This window comes from Balaenoptera physalus (genome assembly GCF_965194825.1).
Source record: "Balaenoptera physalus genome assembly, chromosome: 14".
In the NCBI taxonomy this organism is placed as follows: Eukaryota; Metazoa; Chordata; class Mammalia; order Artiodactyla; family Balaenopteridae; genus Balaenoptera; species Balaenoptera physalus.
In genome coordinates this window covers 64,115,440-64,143,398 of record NC_138893.1, presented here as the reverse complement: position 1 = coordinate 64,143,398, position 27,959 = coordinate 64,115,440, and the positions used below count along the sequence as shown (strand labels likewise).

Here is a 27,959-nt window from a genome sequence, read left to right as displayed (position 1 = left end):
TCCATGGGAGCAGGGTCTTTGTAGGTTTTATTTACTCTTCAATCCCCAGAACCTCAAACAGTATCTGGGACATAATGAGTGCTCAATCAGTATTTGTTGAATGGATGAATGAATGAAAGTGTGCACTATAGACCTGAATACAGAATTGTGAAAAAAAAAAAAAAGAGGGCCTCCGAAGTGAAGAGAAAAACTTAGGGCACTTCAATTAAATTGTTCTTTATGATCTAGTCTCCAAGTTCTAAGGTCCCCTGTGGGCAAAGGCCAGACTATCATCCTAGCTGGTGGTTCCACTGACCAAGGCAGGCGAGAAGAATTCCAGGGAGGAAGACTGAGAAAGGCCAAAGCCCAAACCAGAGAGAATTTAATGGGAAACTAAAGCCTAAGAAGCTGGAAGAAGTTTTTGGAACGTGGTGCAGCCAATTACTTAAAGCATGTAATCATATTTGAAGCTTGCTCTTAGGTGCTAGAGTAAGTAGTACATAGAATAGCCAACCTTCAAAAGCTAGAAATGGAGCCATTAAGTACAATCATAGGCCATGCCTTGTTCAAGAAGATTGAGGGTAAGCTCTCAGGACATGAAACACTAATTTTCAAATGTTTACAGTAACTTCTGCTGGCTTGAGCCACAAATTCGGCAGTTGGGGAAAAATATCATTATGTACTGTTTGTGTACCCTCTTTTATTTTTTTGCAAAAAAAATCTCTAATTCTATTTAAATGCTGTTTTTGAGTATTGAATCCATTACTTTGCAACCCTGGCAGAATCCTTTGTGGAATTTCCTTATAATACTGCCACTAGGCCATCACTCAAAAACTTTGAGGCAGTAGCTCTGAGGTGGAACCCAGGCATACTCATTCTGTTTTTGTACTTATTTTTAGTTCCACAGATGTCACAGATGCTCAGTCAAGGTTGAAACCAACGCCCTCATCTATGCAAGGCTCTGAGTTGAGTTCTGTGGAATTTGTATATTCCTTCCTATTCCCAAGGAATATACAAATTACATTTTGGTTATCTCAGGACAGTAGGATTAGGGTAGCTATTATTTATCTTTCTTTTGCTTTTCAGTATTTTCTAAATTTTCAGTAATAGATATGTATTATTTTGTGATAGAAGGAAACAAAAGGTTTTTTTCTTTTTTTAAAGACAAGAGCCTGAAATCTTTTTGTCTTCCTCTATTTATTTTGTAAATTCAGAAAATGCATCCATCAGTATCTATGACTAATGGCATGTAGGTAATATTGTACATAATTTCTATAGGCAATGGTGTGCTGTATTTTAAGAATCAGAATGAAAGAGAAGAATGGATAGCTAGAAGAATGAAAGCTCAGTTTACAAATCCTTTGAAACCTGTAATGGACCAAACAGGAGGAGCCTTCTTTGCAAACTGAAAAAAGGAGACTGTAACATTCCTCCTATGCTGCTCTGTCCACAATCAGAGTTAACCCACTAACAGTTGTTATTATGTACAGAAGTTGTATTAAGCAGTGGTGCTATGTAAAATGAAAGTCTGGCTCCCCTGCTTGCTGGACTAAGGCCCTCACCAAGGTCTATTTACAATCACTAGTCCTTTTCTCTCAGCAAGGGGAGAAATCTACAAAATCTTCAACTTGCTTGGTGAGTTCTCTGACTTCAATTTTCAAGCCCTGAAAGGGGAACTCTTTCAGAACTAGAGCCAGGAAATTTGCAAGTGACCTTCACTGAATCTACAGAGCCACCCTTAGCAAAAGCAAAACGCGATCATCTGCGGAATCACTGCTGCTGAGTCAATACATCGCCCAGCCTTGCAACCTCCAAAAGACTAAGGAGAAAGAGAACCCCCGGCGAGCGCCACGGGGCAGCGCTCTGTGTGGGCGCGTTCACGCGAGTGCGTTCTTGTCTGGCTGTTATTCCTCCGCGTAGGAACCACATTCATCGGTCGCCCCGGAGGATTTGTGCCCGCAGCAGTGATCCCGGGGAGGGGGGCCCGTCTTGCCTGGCTTACACGGCGGCCCTCCTCCTAGGGTGCTGACCCCAAGTTCCTGGGATGGTTTCCTCTTCCTTTTCCCTTTGATATCCAGCCATCTCTGTGGCTCTTTGGCTCATATTTTGGCTCAGTGTGAAGGCAGTTGCCCCTGGGTGGAATTGAGACACAGATTTCTGCCCAGATTTATTCACCACACGCAGTGCAGCTGCTGTAACAACTACTAACGCGAGTTTAGATTTTCTGTTCTTATAACGTTAAAGCCATGGGGCGGGGGGCGGCTGGAGACAAAATGAAGGTAGTTTAAACAAAAGAAAAAGTCGAATTACAATAAACCTCCAAATCTAATTCTAACATTAACCCCAATTGGTGATAAAACGTTTTATTTTTATTTGACTTTGATCAAAGCCCTAGCTAAATATTCTGCAATGCTTTATTATATCACATTCAGTTTAATATACAAAACAGAGACTTAGAAATTATAGTAGATTATCTATTTTGTTCATTTGAAACGCCTTATTTTTTAAAGAGTTATTTGTTTGTTTGTGGCTGCAGGTGTTTGTGTGTAACCCCAAGACCTTTCTTCGAAAAAAAATGTTTGTAAGGTAGAAAGACAGTGCCCTCACTTTGGAACTTAAACTATGAAAATGATGAAGAACTTACTCCTGTCAATAGAACTGTCTAAAGGGAAAGAGCTTTTATGGAGCTATACCTAGAGGACACCTAGCAATCAATTATCCCAGTTAACCTGAAATGGGGGAAATGGAATCAAATATTCGTGAGAGGTGGACTTTGAAACTGTTGTGTAGCACTGATTATTTTTCACCCAATGGCTTCTATTGATTTACCTGCAATGATCTTCAAACTATCCACTAACATTTGCTCACCTTGTTTCACTCCCTTGCTTAAAAGTTTTCAATGGTAATTACAAAAGCAATAACTAACCCTTATTGTAGGCTCACTATGAGCCAGACACAACTCTTTTTATGTAGTAATTCATTTATTCCTACAACAACTCAATGAGGCACATGGTATTGTTATTCCCAAATATATATCAGAGAACCAAAGCAAAGAAAAATGACTTATGTAAGGTCACATTGGGATTTAAATCCAAATAATTCTACCTATATTCTTAACCACTGTTATTTTTGTTCAAAATTCTCCATTATTACAGAATAAAAGCAAAACACCTTAGCATCATATATAAGAACTTTTATAAACTGGTCACACTGTTTCATGAACTCCTCTTTATCCTCCAGGGGTCAAGTCATCCCTGTACACCTACTTTCTTCTTCCTTCTTCACTCCCTCAAATACCCCACCACTGGTGATTCCTATTTATCCTTAAAGACTCAGCAGGGGTTACCTCTTTTTGTAGATTTTCATTACTTTCATAATTTTTTTTCCCATACTAGAACACTCATGATATACACTCTTCTACTAGCACCTATAATATTACATTTTAAGTATCCTTGTGCATCTTTATCTCCCTTTCTAGAACAGTGTTTTTCCAACTGGGACTTGCATCTATTAGTGAGTTGTAAATCAATTTAGTTGGTCAAAATCAAATTTTTTGATAATAAGACAGAATAAAAAATATCATACAGTAAAAACTGAATATTGATTCATGAAACTATTGTTTCATTTGGTATGTGTTGTTATGGGTTTAATTGTGTCACCTCCAAATATATGTTTAAGTCCTAACCCCCAATACCTCAGGATGTGACTTTATTTGGAAACAGTCATTGCAGATATAATTAGTTAAGTTAAAATGAGGTCATACTACAGTAGGGTGGGCGCTCATCCAACATGTCTAGTGTCCTTGATACAGCCAAGTAACTTCTTAAGAGAACTTCGTGAATTTCTTATATAATAGGGAAAATACACTATTGCCAAAAGGAGGCACCTGCTTTTTAAAAACACGTATTGCCCTAACGTGATGAGTGTGTAGGCCATTTGATAATGGTAATTCACCTATTCACATGCTTTCCCAGGAATGGGTTGTGTTCATTCTATCACTTCTGTTTCTCCATATAATTAAAGACTGGCCACTTGTGATGTGGACCCGTAGTTAGAAAAGGGGATAGTTCTCTAAAAATGTCAGCCCTAGTCATAGGTACCTATCAACCATCTTGCATTATTCAACACTTTGTATTACAAGACCCTTTTCAAAATAAATTATGAGCCAATTAAAAAAAAAAAAAAAAAAAGAAGAGACACAGAGAGAGGACACAGGAGGGGAGGATGCCATATGAGATCCCTGCTAGGCAGGGATTGAAATGCTACAGCTGCAAGCCGAGGAATGCCAACTGCCAACGATTGCCAGCAAATCACCAGAAGCTAGGAAGAGGCAAGGAAGGATTCTCTCCTACAGGTTTCAGAGGGAGCATGGTCCCTGCCAAAACCTTGATTTCAGACTTGTAGCCTCCAGAACTGGGAAACAATAGATTTCTGTTGTTTTAAGCCACTCAGTTTTTGGTACTTTGTTAAAGCAGCCCTAACAAATGAATACATGTGTGTCTACATGTTTACCTTACATGGGTTGTAAGGTAAAATGTATTTCTTACTATGGGCCCAGTTAAAAATAGTTTGAAACCATTTTTTCTAGATTGCTTATAACTCAAAGTCAGTGATTACATTTTATTTGTTTTTGTGTCTGTAATGTACTTAGTGTATGCCACTTAAGAGCTTAGTAAATATTTGAGATAAAAAAGGGGGAAGTGAGAGGTGGAAAAAGGAAAAAGGTAGGAGTAGGGAGAGAATAAAAGAGGGGGAAAGAGAGGAGCAAAGATAGGGAGGGAGGGAGAGAGGAAGGAGAGCAGAGGAAGAAGGGGAGAAAGGTTTATTCTGTGCTGGCTTCAGAGAGGGAAACTACTCAAATTTCAGAGCACTGTGAGCTTGAAATAGAGAATCAAAGCCTGACTTAGAACAGACTCCAAAGATAAAAGTTCTCTGGTGATTTCCTACTTTTTTTTTTTTTTTGGTATTAGAGATACTGTGGTTGAGAACAAATATAAGTTTTTATGAAAATAACAGAAAAAGTTTAAGATTCTGCCTTATGCAAAAATGATTCACTTTTACTTTCAACCAATTCCAAAAAGTGTTTATAAGATGGAGTAATATTTAAACGTCCTTTGATATGGCTTCCTCATATTGGTCTGGGCCACTGAGCACACAAACGGAACTGGTATACAATGAATGGAGAGCTGCCTTAGCTGTTTGGCTGCCTAAAGATGATTTTTCACGTATTTTATTTGAAATATGTTATTTTTCCTTTGTCAGATCTGCCTTTATTTATAATTCCCTTTTTTAAAAAACAATTCTTTACTGATTCAGAGGCACATAGGCAGAAGCTTCCTGCAGGCTTCTTAGGTTACAATGGATATGGGTACATTATATATGTAAACATTATATATGCAAACATTATATATGCAAATAGATAGCTATTTCCATTCTAACATCTTGATAGTTGCAGAATCATAGCTTCTAAGCCATTTATTTCACTTCTAGATAGCACTAGGGTGCCAGTGCATAAAAACAGAGGAAGAAGAAAATGAATAAAAATAAAATATTCCATCAGATTGTACCAAGTAAAAGCAAGGCTTATTCCAAATTTCCCATGATCATAATCATCTTATCCCAAGACTGCTAGAATGAGAGCTCTGCAAGGGCTTACAAACTGTCTACATTACTCTCTAGCATATATTCATGAATGTGCATTAGGTACAATAACAATATTTTTAAAATAAAAGTCAGGATATGTGGACAGGTAAAGAATTTTTTTTCTACTTCTGAGTTTACTCATAGGAAAAACATTTTGTAGGGGAAAATAATAATATAAATCACATTTAATTGTGTACATTTAATAAGTTTCTTACTGAAATAGTGGCTATCAGGCTATGTGATGTATGAAGCCACACAGTGGCCTGTGCTGACTTCCCACTCTGGAGTCCGTGGTCTACACAGTTAAGATCAATTATCAGCCAACAGAAATTTAGGGAATTTCATTACTTACAGGCATGTACTTCTCTATGCCTTCAGTTTCAGGCCAAACCCAACTCAAAGAAATCAGCTCTCAAAGATTTTATAAATTCTAAAATCATAATTCAAGAACTTGTTCAGTGCTATAATCCATAGTGAGGTAGAAAGATGATATTTAAAGGGAAATACAGCTTACTGCTGGTTTACCTCTTTGGGTTAAAAAATCTTTCTCATATCTTAATAGTCCAAATAAGCCATCTCCTTGGTTACCAAACCTCAAAAATCCTAATATCCCACTGAACTGGGAAGACAATATGGTATAGTATCTTGTGGTGGGTTCTGATCTAGGGCTGGACCTCAGGAGCGTTCAACGCTTTGATACTGCTGTTAAGAGTCTCAGACATATTATTAAATCCTCCTTGGATGAAAAGACCAATGGTGAATCTATTAAGAGGCCAGCAAGAAAACTTTGAAATGACTGATTTTTCTGGAGTTTCATATCAGCCTCAAAGGCTGCTGAGATAAAATATCAAAAATTATAATACATAAAATTTATAAGAATTAACTCATATCTTTAGACCCCAAAGATATTCTTCTAGTTAAAATGTCCTTCCAACCAGAAGATTTTCCTATTAGATTTTTCACCCTAATAGTCTCATGTGTTTCTTACCTAAATAAATGCTGATTTCATTTTCATTCATGGGTGTCAGAAAACAAATATGAAAATAATATTTCTTCTACATTTTATTCATAGCCAACAAAGTTATAAAAACTACTGTCTCTACCATTAAGAGTTCTCATTAGCTCTCCTTAGAAAGAAAATGGGGAACCACAGAAATAATTTGAATATTACAGTCACATGAATAATCTAAACAAGGTTTGGAAATTTGAAGGGAGTCAAGATAGTCACAAAGGGTTTCAGTACTGAAGTTTGAGTCTTAGAATCTAAACTAAAAAAAGCATTCTATCCAAGACAGCAAGGAGAAGGAAAAGCCAGAGCAACAGAGCCTCTGGTCTAGACAAGGAAACTAAGAACAACTGCTAGGTGTCTATGGGAGATAAACGTTAAGGCCAAGTGCCAAGCAGAAGGGAAAAATGGTATAGGACTAGAGTTAGGAGAAAAGTAAGAAGGGTCTCAGGCAACTGTTTTTAATGAAACTGAAAAGTCCTGAATATGAATAAGTCAAGATTCCTTAAAGGTATGATAAGGTCAAGTAAGACTATGAAGATATTTTAAATATCATTCCCTAATACAGATGGCTAACTATTTGAAATGAGAGGTGTATTTAAAGACTTGCAAAAAAGGTAATCTTCACAAAGACAAGTACTATATTTCTTTGGCCAGTCACAGTTCTTAATGATCATATAATGTAAATATGCCTGGCGTGCCAACAGGTCCCAAATGGGCTAATCAATGTACCTTATGACCTTATAATACTTGCCATGACTAACTGGACCAGTAGTAAACAGTTCATCCAATAAAAGGAAATTTGCTAGTCAGCAACCAATATTTTCTTTTTCAAGAATTTCTTTCAAGCCTAATTATACTCAGTAGGTAGAAAGCTCTTGAACTAAAAGGCCTTGTGGATTCTTGAGGTCCACATTTTAGGATACAGAGATAAATAAGCAGTGAAAACTTGTCCTCAAAGGAGGAGAACGGAACAAAAGCAAATAAAAAGGCAGACACTTGAGAACCAGGGTTCTAGAAAGAATTAGCGATAGAGTAGCTTTGGTAGAGTTACTTTTACCCACTGAAAATCACTGCTTAGAATTATTTTCCATTCCATTGATATTTATATCCCTTTTATCTTTATTGTTCTCCAAAATAATGAAAAATATTATGTATAATACTCAATGGAAAAACAGGGGTATCTATTTCTTCATGTCACAAGATCAATTCTAGCTGAGGTATGAAAAAAAGTTAAGCAGAAAAAAAATTACATTGTTTTCACAATAAAAGAAAATAATAAATAAGTTTGCTCCTGAAGTTTTAGGGGAATACAAGATCCAAAGGGGAAAAAAATTCTCTGCCTAAAAGAAAAATCTTTTTAATGATCTCAGGTTGCAGTGTACAAAAACCACGAAGGAAGAGAAGACCTATTTTATCAGACAGTCATTTCCAGGTTCCACATAAAGGCCCAGAGATAAGCAATCAAATAAGCCATATTTAAATGATACACTTGACAATCGTTTACGGTTTTTCATTCTTTCCAACACAGTAAATAGTAAGAATCCATTCTTCTTACTCAATGGGAGAGAAAACCTTTAGAAGAAAATGATGACTAAAAACCTAGGGGCAGCATTCTATATAGAAGAGCAGCAGGCTCTAGCTGCCTGTCATATCTGATAGGGCACTAACTGTGCCATCGCAATGATTTTAATAAAACCAATTATTTTCAGAGAACACAGAGCACAAAGGACAATTCATATCAGCTTGAAAGAACCAGTGGAAAAAAAAGAAAGGAAGATGTTCAATGTATTCTCACCTCAAAAGTCTTTTGCTTTGCTTCCACAGAACAGATGTCTTGGTGGTTGAGCTTATATGCTTACATTGGTAGGGTTTCTCTGGTGAGTGAAGAACTTTAAATGATCATAATAAATACTATGCGAGCAGCATGCGCATAAAGAAAACTTTTCTTAACAGATATTTCTCTAAAAAGGACAATTTATGTTAATGCTATATACCAACATTTTGATCAGAATAGGCAGAAAGAATATTCAGTATGGATATCTTATTCATAACTATACCTGAATGGGTGATTTTTAAATCTGAATTTTGTAAACTTTATTTTAGTTTCGAAAAGATTTTTGGAAAAATCTGAACCTAATGCTGACAGGAGAATTGTATACATTTTAACATACATTAACTTAAGCCTAAGTGTATATAATTGCAATGAAATATTATTAAGTAGATTGGTATTGATTGAGTGGGTAAGGCTGTGTTCTGCGGAGCTTAAGATATCTGAATTCAGACACAGATTTGTTGAATAACACATACTAGCAGCATGACCTTGGGCAGTTTGCCTTCCCAATGTCCTTGGCTATAGAATGAAAATAAGAGTACCCACCTCATACTGTTGTCGGAAAAATTGTGTAGAATAAGCTAACTAGCATAAATTTAACTCACACTAGGTACTCAGTACTATAGCATCATGATGATAATGACATTAATCTCTAGCTCCTCCTCATTGTGGATCTGCTCTGATTATTTGTTCTCGCCTATCTCCTTTCTAATCATCGTGGTGTCCCACCATTTCTTTTTTTCAATGGTGGACATGTTCTTGTTCAGTGCCTGTTACTCTTCATAGGTAGCCCTTGGTTTTGACACCACAAATATGTAAAGTTCTCTTTCACCATAGCCCCTACAATGATTTTTCTTTCCCCTACTAAGCCTTATAAAATTGAGCTGCTCACTTCACTCGCTAGCATAGGAATGACATATATCTGCTCCTTTGAAAATGTAGCTCTTTCCTGCCTGTGTTCTCTCATATGAAAGTACCCACTTCCCTTTTGGAATTGACCTAATATTAAATTCCTTAATTGTGTAAAAATATGATTCTTCCTGTGTAACACTTGCTCCTGATGATTAAAGTACATCATGGCTACTATTCTGCACACTAAGCTAGGCAAGCATTGAAATCAAATACATTGTCCCAGAATTTTTTGTTGAGCTACATTAAATTAGATCATGAATTAACATCATACACTGATATGTCAGAAAACCATTGGACAATCTTTCTTTAACTTACTGACATCTTGGCCATTAGTTGTGTAACTATGCTTCCTTCATTGAAGAACTCATGAACTTGATCTAATATCAGTAGGAGACTATGGTGCTGCAAAGTTTAGGCTATTCAATTCCCACAGGCCATTTAGGTAAATTATAATCAGGGAGGGGAACAAAAACACACAAGTTACTTCAGTCTTTACATCTAACTCTATCTGACATCATGTGGATTTTGCATATTTGCCCCATTGGAATGTTTTCATTAGTGAATAAAAGAGGCTCTCTGTCCCATACCCCCAATGAGAAAGGAAATGTTTCCACTTGATGTCATCATTTTCAATTACATTGACTTCTCAAGGGAAAGCAGGTCAACTGGACACCAGGGAAGTCTTCTGCTGTCCATGCCCACAGAGCTGGAGCATGGTGAACCTCAGCCTGTGTGTCTTTCCTCAAGACAGAGGTGTAGTCTCTGCTATCTAATGTTTGAAATATTTCAGGGAAAAGGACTTCACCATCCAAAACTTGAAAAAGCAGTGAAGATGAGAGCTGATTATTAAATAATGTTATTCTTAACTAGCAAATAGAAAGAATGTCTTTCAAACCCATTGTGAGTTGTATTGTGAGGAAGCTGAGACTATGGGCTTATATAAAATATTATGTCTAGACTGAGTAGGAAAGGAGGGAAAGCCAGTAGAGATCCATGAAATGGGACAAAGAGAGGGATCAAGGAAAAGAAAATTTCATGGAATTTGTGGAAGAGATTTAGTAGGAAAACTGGAACAGTAAAACTAGAGTAATAGGAAATCACGGTCATAAAAGACAGTACTTATTAAGTACTTATTAAGATCTTAGAGGTAACAAATGATGGCAATAGACAATAAGAATTGTACTACAGAATGATAAGGGAAATATAGAAGAACAAGGGCTTCAAGAGCTTTTCAGAAGATAGAACTGACAACTGACACAATTAGTGAATTTTTGGTCATGAGGAATGAGGGAACAGAAGGAGTTCAGCTTGACTACAAAAGTCTAAGTGAATCATGGGAGTTCAGAGAGAGCATGTTTGAGGTAAGTTCTAGACATGATGAGTTTGAGATTTATACTTGTCTCTCACTCTAGACTGTAGCTCCATGTGAACAGGGACCTTATTTATCTTGTTCCCATGATATCTCCATCATTAACCACAGTGTCTGGGATATAGTAAATGCTCAAAAAATATTTGTTGACTGAAAGAATGCAAGGGAAGATGCATGCAAAAGAATAGAAACAACATAACCAATAAGTGAAATTTTTTCAATAAATTCTGGTAGGCCATATAATGGATCATCTTATATATATACATATATAAAATATAATAGTATAATATTTAATAACAAAAAGATTCATGTCATAAGAAGTAGAAAAAAATAAGTAACAAAACTATATGTATTTAAGTACAATAAAATACTTTTTTTGTAAATAATTTATTAAATAGGCAGCAACGTACAATGTTGTTCATATTTGGATGGTAGAATAATGAGTGGTATTAATTTTCTTGTTCCTGATCATCTCCATTTCTAAATGTTCACATAGGCGTACCATTATGATTGACAGATTTTTAGTTTCCTTTTGTTTTTATTAAAGATAAGCATAAGCCAAATTGGAATCAAACAGAAATACCTCTGTTACAGTCACTGGTTAATCTGCTAGTGTTCTAAGCAACTAGCAAAAGTTGACTTTCGTTAATGCTATCCCCAAGAATTGGTAAGTGACTCTCTAAGGTGAAGCCACTTGCTTGAAGGGGAAACAATTCAGAGATTTCAGGTTTTGATTTTGTTGGTGTCACTTTGTTTACTTTAACTTTGTTTTGTTTGGGCAGCAAATGGCTGATGAAATCTGCTTTATAGCATTAATTTGTTAGTCGCAATAATAATGATGGCCCTGGCACAGATAGGACCTTATTTTCACTTATTCATTTTCCTCACCAGTAGTGTTGTGATAAATCTTTGTTGCAAAAGGACTTTTCAAACACAATAAAAAAGATCATTTCTTCTTTCTTATATACTCAATAATTTTTCTTTCCACTCTTCAGGAGATTATATGACCTTAAATGATCTTATCATCTCTAGCTAATATTTTTTATCAGTCCTTTATAATTGGTTGATGGGACTCAAAACTGTAGGAGATAAAAATGAGGTTGCTGAATTCCAAAATATAGAATAATTGAGTTTAAAATGACCTTAAGGCTAATCTTAACCAACCACCTTATTTTATGAATGAGAAAACTGAGGCAAAGAGAGAGTAAAAGAAAAAATTGCTAGTTAATTTCTACTTTACTAGTTAGTGTCTACATGACTAATTAGTGCCTTCTTCACTAGGTTGTTGCTACGGCTATTTCCTTTAGGAAGAGGAAATTAGTCTTTATGAAATCCATACGCCAAATGCCAAGACCGTCTCAAAATTTTGAGAATGTCAAAGCTGAATTGCATTATCAAGCTCATTCTTTATTCTACTAAAAACATATTTTTAAACATTACCAACTAATTTTCAGCAGCTCCTATAATTCAAGTAGTTTTCCTACCTCCAACTGATGCAGAAGCAAATAACTGTTTGGTAGAAATTAAGCATCCTTTCCCTTAAAATACACTTAGTTTTACCCAAGGAGTTCTACCAAAACAACAACAAAAAAATGTTTTTGAGCATGGTCCTGAATATTAACATTCTCAAGATAAATAAGGTCTCTGACTCTCCTCCTCTTTGTTTCCTATAGGAAAAGATTGTCAAACTACACACAACAGAAATACTCAGAGAAGTAAGCAATATTATTAGGAGGTCCCAAAGAGTGACTTTAAATTCAAGGTTCCAGCTTCTCTGTTGGACAATATGATGAATAAAGATATTTAAAAACTTACCGATATTTCCCCATTTAACACTCATATTTGACTATTTAAAATGACCCTGATATATTGCCAGTGTAATGACAGCCTTAACTGGCATTGAATAAATGGTACTTACAAGAAGAATTTAGACTTGCTTTAACCCTCTTTGAAATAAATGTATAGACCATAAAAGATAGTCCTATTAATAACTGATCTTTTGCATTTAGCAGTAATAATGAGTGAATAAAATAGCTGATTTAACCTTAAGGCTCATAAAATTATAAAGCTGAATATAGAGGTTAAAACGAATGACATTGTCATCATTTGTTTAATACCTGAAATGTTTGCTTTACTACCTAAGCTCTAAACTCTACCAACAGCCACATCTCTATTTGGCCATATTCTTTGCTACTACTATTTATTAAAAGTGCTACAACTGATTTTTAGATGACTAGCTAGAAAATATTCACTTGAAATGTATTGTGATACCAAAGCACTCAGGACAAAAACAAAAGGAGAGTTATTACCTGATTCTAAATGTCTGTGAATGAAATGGAATTCAGTGAAAGGAGGGAAAGGAAAGGGATTTTTCCCTCCAGCTCCACTGGTGAGACAGTGAGATAATTAAAGGATAATTTTTTTTAAAGGTAAAATCATGACTCTCGTACAGATATAAGATGAACACATGACAATGATTTTATTTAACTCATTATAGAGAGCTAGGCATGTTTTACAACCAGCTCAAAGGAAAATCCAAAGAGAGGGACATATATAAACCAGAAATACTGATACAAATTTACAAATGGATGCAATACTGGCTTTTCCACAGGAGAGCTGGATTTGTCCCTCCACTGGACCAAATTATTTGCTTTTCTATGAAAAGAAATTATTTATTTTGCTATATAAAATGTAAAGAGTTGTAAAATAGCTCAAAATCAATGAAAAGCACATATTCTCCATATAATCAGAATCAGAATCAGAATCAGATAACTGGGAAGGTTGTGCTATAAAAATGCATAGTATTTGTGGAAGCACAACATTTTCCCTAGAATACATGGATCCTTTTCTTAAATCCAAGCACAAAATCAGCTTATCCAGGAGGATAAGACAGTAGAAATTATGGAATGTTAAGTTGAAAATTGCATTGAGATATAGTTTATACTATTGTTTCTAACTATATTAGAAAATATCAGAGTCAATGATAGAAAGGCAATTAAACGCCCTGCTGCATGATCTCCATTTAAATGAGATCTGCTTCTGATTGAAAGAAATTTGCAGGATTGGGTGAGAGGAGGTAAAAATACATCCCATCCTAATAAAAGGATAACATCAGGAAACCTTCATGGAGAAGATATGACATTACTTTCATGATATATGAACATTATGGTACTGCAACTCTGTTACGATTCTCTTTAATGGATTTTCAATCCCACTACTTTAGATTCTAGCTACTGGCTGATAGCAGCTTGCAAAACACCAGCATGGGTTTTACATAGGAGGATCGCATAACCCTGAATGCTATAAATTGAAAAGGTTTGGCTTTTTCACTCTATGTTTAAAGTGTAACATGTTAGAAAATCCTTCTCAAAGAGGAAAAAGTCACTCTGTTGTGAGTAAACAAAGAATGTCTGAAATATAATTATCTTAAATAAATAAGGATGAGAGGAAATGGATGATTGAGCAATATAGCTTTTGTAACTGACTTTGCTGATTTTTTGAATAACCAGTAAGCACTCACACACATAATATAATAAATGAATGAACGAATGAATGAGTGAGATACCCCTGTGCTCTGGCAGCTCACAATCAAGTTGGGTGAGACACATGAAAAAAAAAAAAAATTAGTAATAAGAAAGGAAGCAAGACCAACACTCTATGGGAGACATGCTGATCACTATCTAGTACCATTAATTATGTTGTTCTCACTTAATGGTTACCTGCAAGGGTCAGTCCAGGACCCAACAGGGTCATTTTTCATTGGTGATACATTTTACACATATAAGAACAGAAAGAGAACATAAGTAAGAAGCAGTTTCAAAAAATCAGAATTTGGAATATTCAAAAAATCTCCTGCCTATGTCTAGGGTATCATAAACAGAGTCTATTTTTATGAAAACACATACTTTTAAACTTATTTGGGGGGACTTCCCTGGTGGCGCAGTGGTTAAGAATCTGCCTACCAGTGCAGGGGACACGGGTTCGAGCCCTGGTCCGGGAAGATCCCACATGCCGCAGAGCAACTAAGTCCGTGCACCACAACTACTGAGTCTGAGCTCTAGAGCCCGCGAGCCACAACTACTGAGCCCACGTGCCACAACTACTGAAGCCCGCACGCCTAGAGCCCGTGCTCTGCAACAAGAGAAGCCACCGCAATGAGAAGCCTGCGCACTGCAACAAAGAGTAGCCCCCGCTCGTCACAACTAGAGAAAGCCTGCACAGAGCAACAAAGACCCAACGCAGCCAAAAATAAATTAATTAATTTAAAAAATAAACTTACTTGGGATAACAAGAGAAACATGGTCATATTTACAACAAGATACTTCTATCTGTACTACCTGAAATGGCTATAGAGTTTGCCTTCAAAAAGCAACTTTGATTCCTTTCCTGGCCAATTGCTTCTCTTTTCTCTTCTCTTGAAGAGAAATCAAATTACTTCCCAAAGGTCAACATAGCTAGTCATTTGTGAATCTGAATCCTGGGCCTATGTTCATATTTTGCCTCACATAAAGCACTAATGTGCTTCAAGAAAAAAAAATAGAGGATGTGTGACTTTTTGGTGTATAATATGGCTTTGGGGTTAGTCTTTAAAAAGCTTTCACAGCAAGATCAGAGGTATTCATGAAAGCTTTAAGGAAATGACCAGCCCAAGTCACTTGTAACAGGTACAGAGACAGGAACTAAACCAATGGTCCATGAAAGTAAGATGAAAGTTCTCTGATGTTTTCATGGGTTTCTCTCACCTAGCTCCTAGTGACAAGAGCTGATTACTTAATTTTCAGGAATTTTATGAGCCAGTTGTTGAACAGAGCCATTATTAAAATTTTAATTATATAAACCTACCATCAAGTTAATTTTGTTAAAATCGAAGGTAATAAATACTCAAAACTCAGCACTTTGTAATTAGATTACTACATCTTACCAATATCTATGCTCTTGTGATTCATTACTTCTATTGTGTCTGTATGGTAGAAATACTATAAAATCATGTCCCCCACAAATAATGTCCCACTTCTTAACTGCATGTTCAATAATGTCATGTTGATACCTTGATATCAGCCTTGATGGTAGTATTTACAGCATGAAAATCATCAAATAAATAACTCAAAGCTTGATTTATCATTTTGTTGACTGTCTTTGACTAAGAAAGTAATGGAAAGATGCAAGTTAAAGTTTAAAATGTGTTGTATCTGTAGCTGCATTGTGCATAGCACAAAAAACTGAGGATGTGTTATGGTATTCAAAAATTATATTTTGATTATATTTAGCAAAGTCCCTTGCTTCACTGATGAATGAGTAAATTTCTGGCATACATCTTTGTTGTTTCATTTTCATCTTATTCATTAATGTAAATGAAAATATCAATCAACATTTATGTTGCAACTATATTCATTTATCAATTGCAACCACAGTTTGGCTATGGATACATGAGTTTAGCAAAAACTGATGAAAGCTTTCTGGAAAGATCAATTGGCAGTGTGGAATTTACAATGAAAAATCTCAGATATTTTATTATTATTTATGAATTGCGTGCTATACATGCTTTATATTAGTAAAATTAATAAAATTGGTAATGAGCTTATGTATATATATATATGCTGTTGTTCATTTGTAGAGCTTGCACTCAGTTCATCCTCAAGAAATCTGTCTCTGGATCAGACAATTGTCCTTGGATGGGCATCATTCAAAAGAGTTTAAGAGTATGCACATAAATATCTGTTCTGGATTCTGATACGCTAGTTCCATGAAACCTGAGAAATAAGGCAGCAACAGGCTAAAAACCTGGCCATCTCTGTTTTACTTGGCTGCCTTCTCCCTTTTTAGACCTACTTCATTCCACTTGGTGGAAAAAAGTGGGCCTGAGAACTACTGCAACTGCTGCTTCTAGCTGCCTCTGACCCTTCCCATTGAAGCAGGAAGATCTGAGACTAAGGGGTGGGTTCCAGGGAAAGGAAGTAGATGAGGTTGCATAACCTGCATTGATAAGAGATTTCCAAGCCTACTCTTGGTATAGGCAGATTGTTTCTCTGTGTGCAGTAAAGTTCTACATTGTGTTTTGGAGCCAAGGCTACAGCAAAATGAAAAACGCTTTCTCCATCATTTTACTCTGGCTATATATATTCCCTTTGGAAACTTGGAGTACCTCAATTAGATTTTTTTTTAGTCTCACTCTCTTTCACCATTACAGTTCTCACAAATTATAGAAACAAGAAATCTTTTTGATTATAAGTGTGCCCATCTCCCTACCCTGAACTCAGTCTTCAGTAACATTTGAACTAGAAGACAAAGTCTGTTTGGCTCCAGATCTAAATGATCATAATATGGTTCCTTGAGACACCAAGAATGATAAATAAAGAACCATGAAAATTTCAGAGGTGGAAAAAGGAATTGCCAAAATCTATTAGCTCTGTAGTGTGTCATGGTGCTAAACAAAAACAAAGTCAAGGTGCAAATTGTTCTTCAACAAGGCAAAAAACCACAGATTCTTTGTCAAGATAGAAAATTAAATAAAACAATAACTAACCATACTGGGAGAATTTTGACAGCTGTCATCAGTACTTCCTATTGTTAGGAAGAGCAACTGTGTCCTTGATGGTCCAGAAAGTATCAGTGCCAAAAAATCTACAAATGGGAGGAGAAGAAGTTTCAAGACATGAAGCACAGTAGCCAGGAGCTGCTTTTGAATGTGGACATTTTTGCTCTATGGATGAGTGGATGTAAGAAATGCAGAAAAATAGATTTCACAAGAAAATCACATGACTATTTCTGAAAACATATGATGCTCTTACTCTGGCTTTTATTTCCCCACTTTTGATGAGCAAGTTTTATAAGCAATGCTTTATTTTCCTTTTAGCCCTACTATAACAGAAGCAACTACAAGCATGATTATAAACAGCAACTAAAAATCTCATCAGAGTAAACATTAGAAAAAAGAGGATAATGTGGCAGACTAGAGAACTCTTTCTAAATGTTGCAGCTATCATTCAATTTTATACAATTGTTGTATGTAGAAGTACAGGGCCAGTGTTACCAGATCTTTCATTATTTTACAGAGCCAGAAATACAGTTATAATTAGAAATACCTGAATTTTAAGTGTTGAGAATTGCCAATAATTTAAAAAAAAAACAAACACAAATAAAAACTTTGTAGACCACAAACATGCAGCCTAAACAAAACCTACCTGAAGGTCAGTTTTGAGACATCAATTCGCAGCTGCTATCAGAAATTCATAAGGTATTCAAAAGGCCATGAAACTTATCATCTTGTTTTACTACAAAAACTAAATACAAACTATTTATGAGGACATACAATGCTATGAATTAAGGATGATCGAAAGGAGTGAGCTCTTCACTACATAGAATCACCTTTCTGACTTCCAAGTCAAATGATGTTAATGATTTTCTACTGTTCCAAAGTGCCTGATGGCTTGATTACTACAGCTCAAATCAGGCAAAGCAGTGATTCAATTACCTGATAATGCAAGATGAGCTGGACATTCACAAAGATTTCATGCACTCCATTGACATTTTAATTACAAATTTGATAGATTCATTCATTGACACACCAGATAAAGGTATTCACACTTATCAGGCAAAACCATGGAGTTATGTAAATTCATCACGTGACATATCAGGCAGCCAGTGTTTGTAAATGCCTTTCATTATGAAATGAGTTTTTATTCTGATGGCCTAAAACAAAGAACTCTCTTATCTAATCAATCATTAGTATATAAGAAATGTTCACATTAATTATAACCAATTACTTAACCATGAAAGACAAGATTGAAATTTGTTTTCCTGAATAAAGTAAATCTTTGCATTTAGTACAAACAAACAAGCAAATCATTAACTAAATAGATAGATAAGGGTCTGTCCATCATCTGCTTCATTTTAACCACTGGCAGCCTGCTCTTGATACTGACCAGGACCCCGTGGGGCTCCTGGGCACAAAAGCCTTCCTGTGTCCCCCACTTCTTTGATTACAGGAAATAGGCTTCATTCAGCCTCCATGACCTTCCCTGAATTCCAACAGGCAAGTTCAAACAGTTTTTAATTAGGGAAGGGAGAAAATGCAAGACAAGGGAGGAACAGTCAAGAGAAACAATAGTGCAGCCTTGGGGCAAGGTCCTGGTTCTGCATCAAGGGATACACATCACAATATCTTTGAGTTGTTTTGCAGATACTGAAACCCCCACCAGGTGGGAGAAGTTAATGGTTAACAAAGGTTTGCTGCCCACAAGCATGTAGACACCAGACCAGTTGGAACCAGAAGGTTGATGATGCTGACTCCCTCTTGCCTCACCACCAACCAATCAGAAGAATGTTCACGAGCTGATCACACCCTCTTTGAACCATTACTATAAAAACTCTCACCAAGCCCTCCAGGTTGGGACACATAATTTTGAGGGCACTAGCCTGCTGTGGCCTCCTTTGCCTGGCAAAACAATAAAGCTTTCTTTTCTGTTTCACCCAAAGCTCTGTCTCCGAGATTTAATTTGGTGTCAGGGTACAGAGGCCAGATTCGGCTTTACTCTCTAATGATTTTAAACTTTCAGTAACTATATTGCCAATAAAAACAGCTCTTCCAGATAAACTTAGAAGCCAGTTTTCAAAAGTAACACATTGCCACTTCTATACTACCCAGTGAGCCTTTTTGTAATGTTCTCCTTCAACTAGAACAAGAAACACAAATGCAGAACAATGTTTCCTGCGACTGTGAGGAGAATATTATTCAACACTAATGGCAAATATATTCACATGTTGCCAACAGGTCTATCTCCAAGCTAAAGCTATAAATGTTTGACTAACTTCCAATGAAATATTTAGGACAGTTTCCCCCTGAGAAATAATTGCAATCTCCATAAATGCCTGCAATAAGAAAATGTAGTTTGAGAATTATATGTTTCTTTACAGTTCAGCAGAAGTTTAGAATCAGAATATCAGTGAACAAGGAGTTTTGGTCACTCCAACCCTATAGTCTGCACAGTAGTAATCTGGAAAACTTAAAGATCCAGGCTGTTATAAAAATTTGAATATCTTTCTTAGTGAAGCTTTCCTGTAGATCTTATGCTTTTATTGTTTCTGAAATCTAGCCATCATATGTGAACTAGATTAAGATCACCATAAATTTAGGAAGGCTGAGCAAGAGTGTTTTCTAACGCATGCATTTATGACATTGATTAAACATAGAATACACAATGTCACCAGCATAAATGTTTATTTCTTGAATTCAGTGTTTACTCTCCTTGGGGTGGTAGTAACTGATGTGTTATTAAACACATCAAGAGAGGTAGATTATGGTAAAATTTAATTTAAAAAACCCAAAAAACAGAGGTGTGTTTAGCTAGTTCAGAGTTAACACACGTTTTCCCCAAAATGGAAAATGCTGTTTCTCTGCATGTTTTTCAATAACTGAGGCTAGCTAGGGCTACCTTGTCAACACATGTACTTAAAACGTAAAAACTAAGTGAATCAGAGGAGTGTCTGGTACTTCGTGTTATCAAATTACAGGTTCAGTTGATTTTTTTTTTACTGAAGTTGATTTTGGACGCATGCAGCAGTAAGTGGCAGCTTGCAGCAAACAACAGCAAGCAGTAGCTGGAAGCAAGATTTTAGTTCCCATACTGGGAGTCCTAACCACTAGACCACAGGGGCCAGCGGCTAGGGCCTGGATCCCTAGTTCTTGCCTGTCTTGTCAGGAAAGAATTCAGGCGAGGAGGCAGAAGGTAAAGAGAAAAGTAAAAAGTTTATTGGAAAAGCAAAGGACATGTGGAAAGACTCACGGGCAAACTCAGAGAGAGAGAGTTGCACCTTCGGGAAGTTTAAATTCTTTATAAAGGGGCAATTTTCCAAGTCTTTGTCTTCCTTCTGGCCAATCATCTTGCCTTGTCCCCCCTGGCTAATTTGTCTCATGACCCTCCCCTTAGGTGCGCATGCACCTCTCAGCCAAGACAGATCTCAACACAAAGGATTCTGGGGGAAGCAAGACTCATTATGGCCTGGGGTTGTCCCCTGACTTTTGAGCCCTGAGGAGCCTTTCTGTGCAGGTGCAGTGTCTCCCTGGACCCAAGGATGGGAAATACGTGACCTCTTGATCTCTACTCAAACAGGGTTTAGCCCCTCTCTGTCCCTGCCATTACTGTTATCTTCAGGTGTCCACAGGAGACAAAGCCTGGCTGATTACCCTGTTTCTGTCATTGCTTCCATTTCGGAGAGCAAACAGGAGACTGAGTGTAAATGTCTAATCTGGAGCCCACTTATCTCCTGTCTCAGGAAATGCAAACAGGAGGCTAGTTGTAAGTGTCTGGACTGAAGCCCACTTTTTTCTGCCTTAAGAAATGTAAATGGGAGGCCAGTTGTAAATGTCTAACCTGGGGCCCATCTATCTCCTGCCTCAGTGACTAGTTGTTAAACACAATTTACTTAAATTGACTGGCAATTTAAACTGTACCAACATAACACTAAAATAGTTCAACTCGAAGGGAAGAGTAAAATCAAGAAGACTGGTTACACACTTATGGGTGATTGATAGAACTTTTCACTTTTTAACCTTCTGTTGCAGTGTCTTAGAGACACAGGCCAAGCAGCAACCCCATAAAACCCCAAGAATTGTTCTCAGAGAAGAGTGAATGTTTAGGATGAGAAGACAGAATTTTTCCTCTAAGGCTGCCCAGGAGTTAAATATACCATTGAGAATATTTCATTCAGCTTCTCTATTCCTGCCCTCAGGAGAATTATTTCCTTATTATTGACCCCTGCGTACTAAGCAGAGAGCCTAGCCAGCTGAAATCTGAGCATGCTCAAGTCCCTTATATAAAGTGGCATAGTATTTACACATAACCTACTCACATCCTCCCATATAGTTTAAATCATCTCTAGATTACTTATAATATCTAATAAAATGTAAGTGATACTTACATAGTTATAGTTGCCTGCATGGGGCAAATTCAAGTTTTGCTTTTTGGAACTTTCTGGAGGTTCTGCTTTGTTTTGTTTTGTTTTTATCTGTGGTTGGTTGAATCAGCAGTTGTAGACCTGGGGATACCAGAGGGCTGAATGTACTCCACTACCGAAATGAATAGGTAGGCCTCATAAAAAGCATCCCTGGCCAAGCCACTGATATTGTAAAAACAAATTCCCTGTAGACGGCAAAGTACATGTCTCTTTCAGTCAGAACATCCTGTGTGGGTTTCATGTGTATGGGTTACTAATTAAGAGAGCTCATCCTTGTCAGAATAAATGTGATCTCCTAGACAGCTGAGCAAATCTTAACAAGAGCACTTCTGGACTTCCCTGGTGGTGCAGTGGTTAAGAATCTGCCTGCCAATGCAGGGGAACACGGGTCCGAGCCCTGGTCCTGGAAGATCCCACATGCCACAAAGCAACTAAGCCCGTGCGCCACAACTACTGAGCCTGTGCTCTGGAGTCCGCGAGCCATAACTACTGAAGCCTGCGTCTAGAGCCTGTGCTTCGCAACATAAGCCACAGCAATGAGAAGCCCGCGCACCACAACGAAGAGTAGCCCCTGCTCCCCGCAACTAGAGAAAGCCCTTGCACAGCAATGAAGATCCAATGCAGCCAAAAATAAATAAATAAAAGAGCACTTCTGCCACCTAGCGACCAAAGACTGCAAAATATTCTCAGCATTTGCAGAGAAGCAGCTCTTCTATCAGGCTTAATTTTTTTTAACATTTCTATTGGAGTATAATTGCTTTACAATGGTGTGTTAGTTTCTGCTTTATAACAAAGTGAATCAGTTATACATATACATATATCCCCATATCTCTTCCCTCTTGCGTCTTCCTCCCACCCTCCCTATCCCACCCCTCTAAGTGGTCACAAAGCACGGAGCTGATCTCCCTGTGCTATGCGACTGCTTCCCACTAGCTATCTATTTTACATTTGGTAGTGTATATATGTCCATATATACACTACCGCTCTCTCACTTTGTCCCAGCTTACCCTTCCCCCTCCCTGTGTCCTCAAGTCCATTCTCTAGTAGGTCTGCGTCTTTATTCCTGTCTTGGCCCTAGGTTCTTCATGACCTTTTTTTCTTTTTTTTTAGATTCCATATATATGCATTAGCATACGGTATTTGTTTTTCTCTTTCTGACTTACTTCACTCTGTATTACAGACTCTAGGTCCATCCACCTCACTACAAATAACTCAGTTGTGTTCCTTTTTATGGCTGAGTAATATTCAATTCTGTATATGTGCCACATCTTCTTTATCCATTCATCTGTCAATGGACACTTAGGTTGCTTCCACGTCCTGGCTATTGTAAATAGACCTGCAATGAACATTGTGGTACATGACTCTTTTTGAATTATGGTTTTCTCAGGGTCTATGCCCAGTAGTGGGATTGCTGGGTCATATGGGAGTTCTATTTTTAGTTTTTTTTAAGGAACCTCCATACTGTTCTCCATAATGGCTGTATCAATTTACATTCCCACCAACAGTGTATGAGGGTTCCGTTTTCTCCACACCCTCTCCAGCATTTATTGTTTGTAGATTTTTTGACGATGGCCATTCTGACTGGTGTGAGATGATATTTCATTGTAGTTTTGATTTGCATTTCTCTAATGATTAATGATGTTGAACATTCTTTCATGTGTTTGTTGGCAATCTGTGTAATCTTCTTTGGAGAAATGTCTATTTAGGTCTTCTGCCCATTGTTGGATTGGGTTGTTTGTTTTTTTGATATTGAGCTGCATGAGCTGCTTGTAAATTTTGGAGATTAATCCTTTGTCAGTTGCTTCACTTGCAAATATTTTCTCCCATTCTGAGGGTTGTCTTTTCGTCTTGCTTATGGTTTCCTTTGCTGTGCAAAAGCTTTTAAGTTTCATTAGGTCTCATTTGTTTATTTTTGTTTTTATTTCCATTTCTCTAGGAGGTGGGTCAAAAAGGATCTTGCTGTGATTTATGTCATAGAGTGTTCTGCCTATGTTTTCCTCTAAGAGTTCAATAATGTCTGACCTTACATTTTGGTCTTTAATCCATTTTGAGTTTAGTTTTGTGTATGGTGTTAGGGAGTTTTCTAATATCATTCTTTTGCATGTAGCTGTCCAGTTTTCCCAGCACCACTTATTGAAGAGGCTTTTTCTCCATTGTACATTCTTGCCTCCTTTATCAAAGATAAGGTGACCATATGTGCGTGGGTTTATCTCTGGGCTTTCTATCCTGTTCCACTGATCTATATTTCTGTTTTTGTGCCAGTACCATACTGTCTTGATTACTGTAGCTCTGTAGTATAGTCTGAAGTCCGGGAGCCTGATTCCTCAGGCTCCGTTTTTCTTTCTCAAGATTACTTTGGCTATTCGGGGTCTTCTGTGTTTCCATACGAATTGTGAAAATTTTTGTTCTAGTTCTGTGAAAAACGCCAGTGGTAGTTTGATAAGGATTGCATTGAATCTGTAGATTGCTTTGGGTAGTATAGTTATTTTCACAATGTTGATTCTTCCAATCCAAGAACATGGTATATCTCTCCATCTATTTGTATCATCTTTAATTTCTTTCATCAGTGTCTTATAATTTTCTGCATACAGGTCTTTTGTCTCCTTAGGTAGGCTTATTCCTAGGTATTTTATTCTTTTTGTTGCAATGGTTAATGGGGGTATTTTCTCAATTTCACTTTCAGATTTTTCATCATTAGTGTATAGGAATGCAAGAGATTTCTGTGCATTAATTTTGTATCCTGCAACTTTACCAAGTTAATTGATTAGCTCTAGGAGTTTTCTGGTAGCATCTTTAGGATTCTCTATGTATAGTATCATGTCATCTGCAAACAGTGACAGCTTTACTTCTTCTTTTCTGATTTGGATTCCTTTTATTTCTTTTTCTTCTCTGATTGCTGTGGGTAAAACTTCCAAAACTATGTTGAATGATAGTGGTGAGAGTGGGCAACCTTGTCTTCTTCCTGATCTTAGGGGAAATGGTTTCAGTTTTTCACCATTGAGGACGATGTTAGCTGTGGGTTTGTCATATATGGCCTTTATTATGTTGAGGAAAGTTCCCTCTGTGCCTACTTTCTGGAGGGTTTTTGTCATAAATGGGTGTTGAATTTTGTCCAAAGCTTTCTCTGCATCTATTGAGATGATCATATGGTTTTTCTCCTTCAATTTGTTAATATGGTGTATCACATTGATTGATTTGTGTATATTGAACAATCCTTGCATTCCTGGGATAAACTCCATTTGATCATGGTGTATGATCCTTTTAATGTGCTCTTGGATTCTGTTTGCTAGTATTTTGTTGAGGATTTTTGCATCTATGTTCATCAGTGATATTGGTCTGTAGTTTTCTTTTTTTGTAACATCTTTGTCTGGTTTTGGTATCAGGGTGGTGGTGGCCTCGTAGAATGAGTTTGGGAGTGTTCCTCCCTCTGCTATATTTTGGAAGAGTTTGAGAAGAATAGGTGTTAGCTCTTCTCTAAATGTTTGATAATATTCACCTGTGAAGCCATCTGGTCCTGGGCTTTTGTTTGTTGGAAGATTTTTAATTAAAGTTTCAATTTCAGTACTTGTGATTGGTCTGTTAATATTTTCTATTTCTTCCTGGTTCAGTCTCAAAAGGTTGTGCATTTCTAAGAATTTGTCCATTTCTTCCAGGTTGTCCATTTTATTGGCATATATTTGCTTGTAGTAATCTCTCATGATCCTTTGTATTTCTGCAGTGTCAGTTGTTACTTCCCCTTTTTCTTTCTAATTCTATTGATTTGAGTCTTCTCCCTTTTTTTCTTGATGAGTCTGGCTAATGGTTTATCAATTTTGTTTATCTTCTCAAAGAACCAGCTTTTAGTTTTATTGATCTTTGCTGCCGTTTCCTTCATTTCTTTTTCATTTATTTCGATCTGATCTTTATGATTTCTTTCCTTCTGCTAACTTTGGGGTTTTTTTGTTCTTCTTTCTCTAATTGCTTTAGGTGTAAATTAGGTTATCTGAGATGTTTCCTGTTTCTTAAAGTAGGATTGTATTGGTATAAACTTCCCTCTTAGAACTGCTTTTGCTGCATCCCATAGGTTTTGGGTCGTTGTGTTTTCATTGTCATTTGTCTCTAGGTATTTTTTAATTTCCTCTTTGATTTCTTCAGTGATCTCTTGGTTATTAAGTAGTGTATCATTTAGGCTCCACGTGTTTGTATTTTTTACAGATTTTTTCCTGTAATTGATATCTAGTGTCATAGCTTTGTGGTCAGAAAAGATACTTGATACAATTTCAATTTTCTTAAATTTACCAAGGCTTGATTTGTGAGCCAAGATATGATCTATATGATCAAGATATGATCTGGAGAATGTTCCATGAGCACTTGAGAAGAAAGTGTATTCTGCTGTTTTTGGATGGAATGTCCTATAAATATCAATTAAGTCCATCTTGATTAATGTATCATTTAAAGCTTGTGTTTCCTTATTTATTTTCATTTTGGATGATCTGTCCATTGGTGAAAGTAGGGTGTGAAAGTCCCCTACTATGATTGTGTTACTGTCGATTTCCCCTTTTATGGCTGTTAGCATTTGCCTTATGTATTGAGGTGCTCCTATTTTGGGTGCCTAAATATTTACAATTGTTGTATCTTCTTCTTGTATAGACCCCTTGATCGTTATGTAGTGTCCTTCTTTGTCTCTTGTAATAGTCTTTAAAGTCTATTTTGTCTGATACGAGAATTGCTACTCTAGCTTTCTTTTGATTTCCACTTGCATGGAATATCTTTTTCCATTCCCTCACTTTCAGTCTGTATGTGTCCCTAGGTCTGAAGTGGGTCTCTTGTAGACAGCATATATACATGTCTTGTTTTTATATCCATTCAGCCAGTCTATGTCTTTTGGTTGGAGCATTTAATCCATTTACATTTAAGGTAATTATCGATATGTATGTTCCTATTACCATTTTCTTAATTTTTTTGGGTTTGTTATTGTAGGTCTTTTCCTTCTCTTGTGTTTCCTGCCTAGAGAAGTTCCTTTAGCATTTGTTTTAAAGCTGGTTTGTTTGTGCTGAATTATCTTAGCTTTTGCTTCTCTGTAAAGATTTTAATTTCTCTGTCAAATCTGAATGAGACCCTTGCTGGATACAGTAATCTTGGTTGTAGGTGTTTCCCTTTCATCACTTTAAATGTGTCCTGCCACTCCCTTCTGGCTTGCAGAGTTTCTGCTGAAAGATCAGCTGTTAACTTTATGGGGATTCCCTTGTATGCTATTTGTTGTTTTTCCCTTGCTGTTTTTAATATTTTTTCTTTGTATTTAATTTTTGATAGTTTGATTAATATGTGTCTTGGCGTGTTTCTCCTTGGATTTATCCTGTATGGGACTCTCTGTGCTTCCTGGACTTGGTTAACTATTTCCTTACCCATATCATGGAAGTTTCCAACTATAATCTCTTCAAATATTTTCTCAGTCCCTTTCTTTTTCTCTTCTTCTCCTGGGACCCTTATAATTCAAATGTTGGTGCGCTTAATGTTGTCCCCAAGGTCTCTGAGACTGTCCTCCATTCTTTTCATTCTTTTTTCTTTATTCTGCTCTGTGGTAGTTATTTCCACTATTTTATCTTCCAGGTCACTTATCCATTCTTCTGTCTCAGTTATTCTGCTACTGATTCCTTCTAGAGAATTTTTAATTTCATTTATTGTGTTGTTCATGATTGTTTGTTTGCTCTTTAGTTCTTCTAGGTCCTTGTTAAACGTTTCTTGTATTTTCTCCATTCTATTTCCAAGATTTTGGATCATCTTTACTATCATTATTCTGAATTTTTTTTCAGGTGGACTGCCTATTTCCTCTTCATTTGTTTGGTCCGGTGGGTTTTTACCTTGCTCCTTCATCTGATGTGTGTTTCTCTGTCTTTTCATTTTGCTTAACTTACTGTTTTTGGGGTTTCCCTTTTGCAGGCTGCAGGTTTGTAGTTCCCGTTGTTTTTAGTGTCTGCCCCCAGTGGCTAAGGTTGGTTCAGTGGGTTGTGTAGGCTTCCTGGTGGAGGGGACTAGTGCCTGTGTTCTGGTGGATGAGGCTGGATCTTGTCTTTCTGGTGGGCAGGTCCACGTCTGGTGGTGTGTTTTGGGGTGTCTGTGACCTTATTATGATTTTAGGCAGCCTCTCTGCTAATGGGTGGGGTTGTGTTCCTGTCTTGCTAGTTGTTTGGCATAGGGTGTCCAGCACTGTAGCTTGCTGGTCGTTGAGTGGAATTGGGTCTTGGCGTTGAGATGGAGATCTCTGGATGATTTTCGCCATTTGA

At 36.9% G+C, this 27,959-nt stretch overlaps 1 long non-coding RNA gene across 1 annotated transcript in view; it reads right to left on the bottom strand.

Annotated features, from left to right (window-relative positions):
* Nucleotides 1-27,959, bottom strand: part of LOC309642428 — a 577,545-nt gene that overhangs the window by 527,925 nt on the left and 21,661 nt on the right. The window lies entirely within an intron of this gene.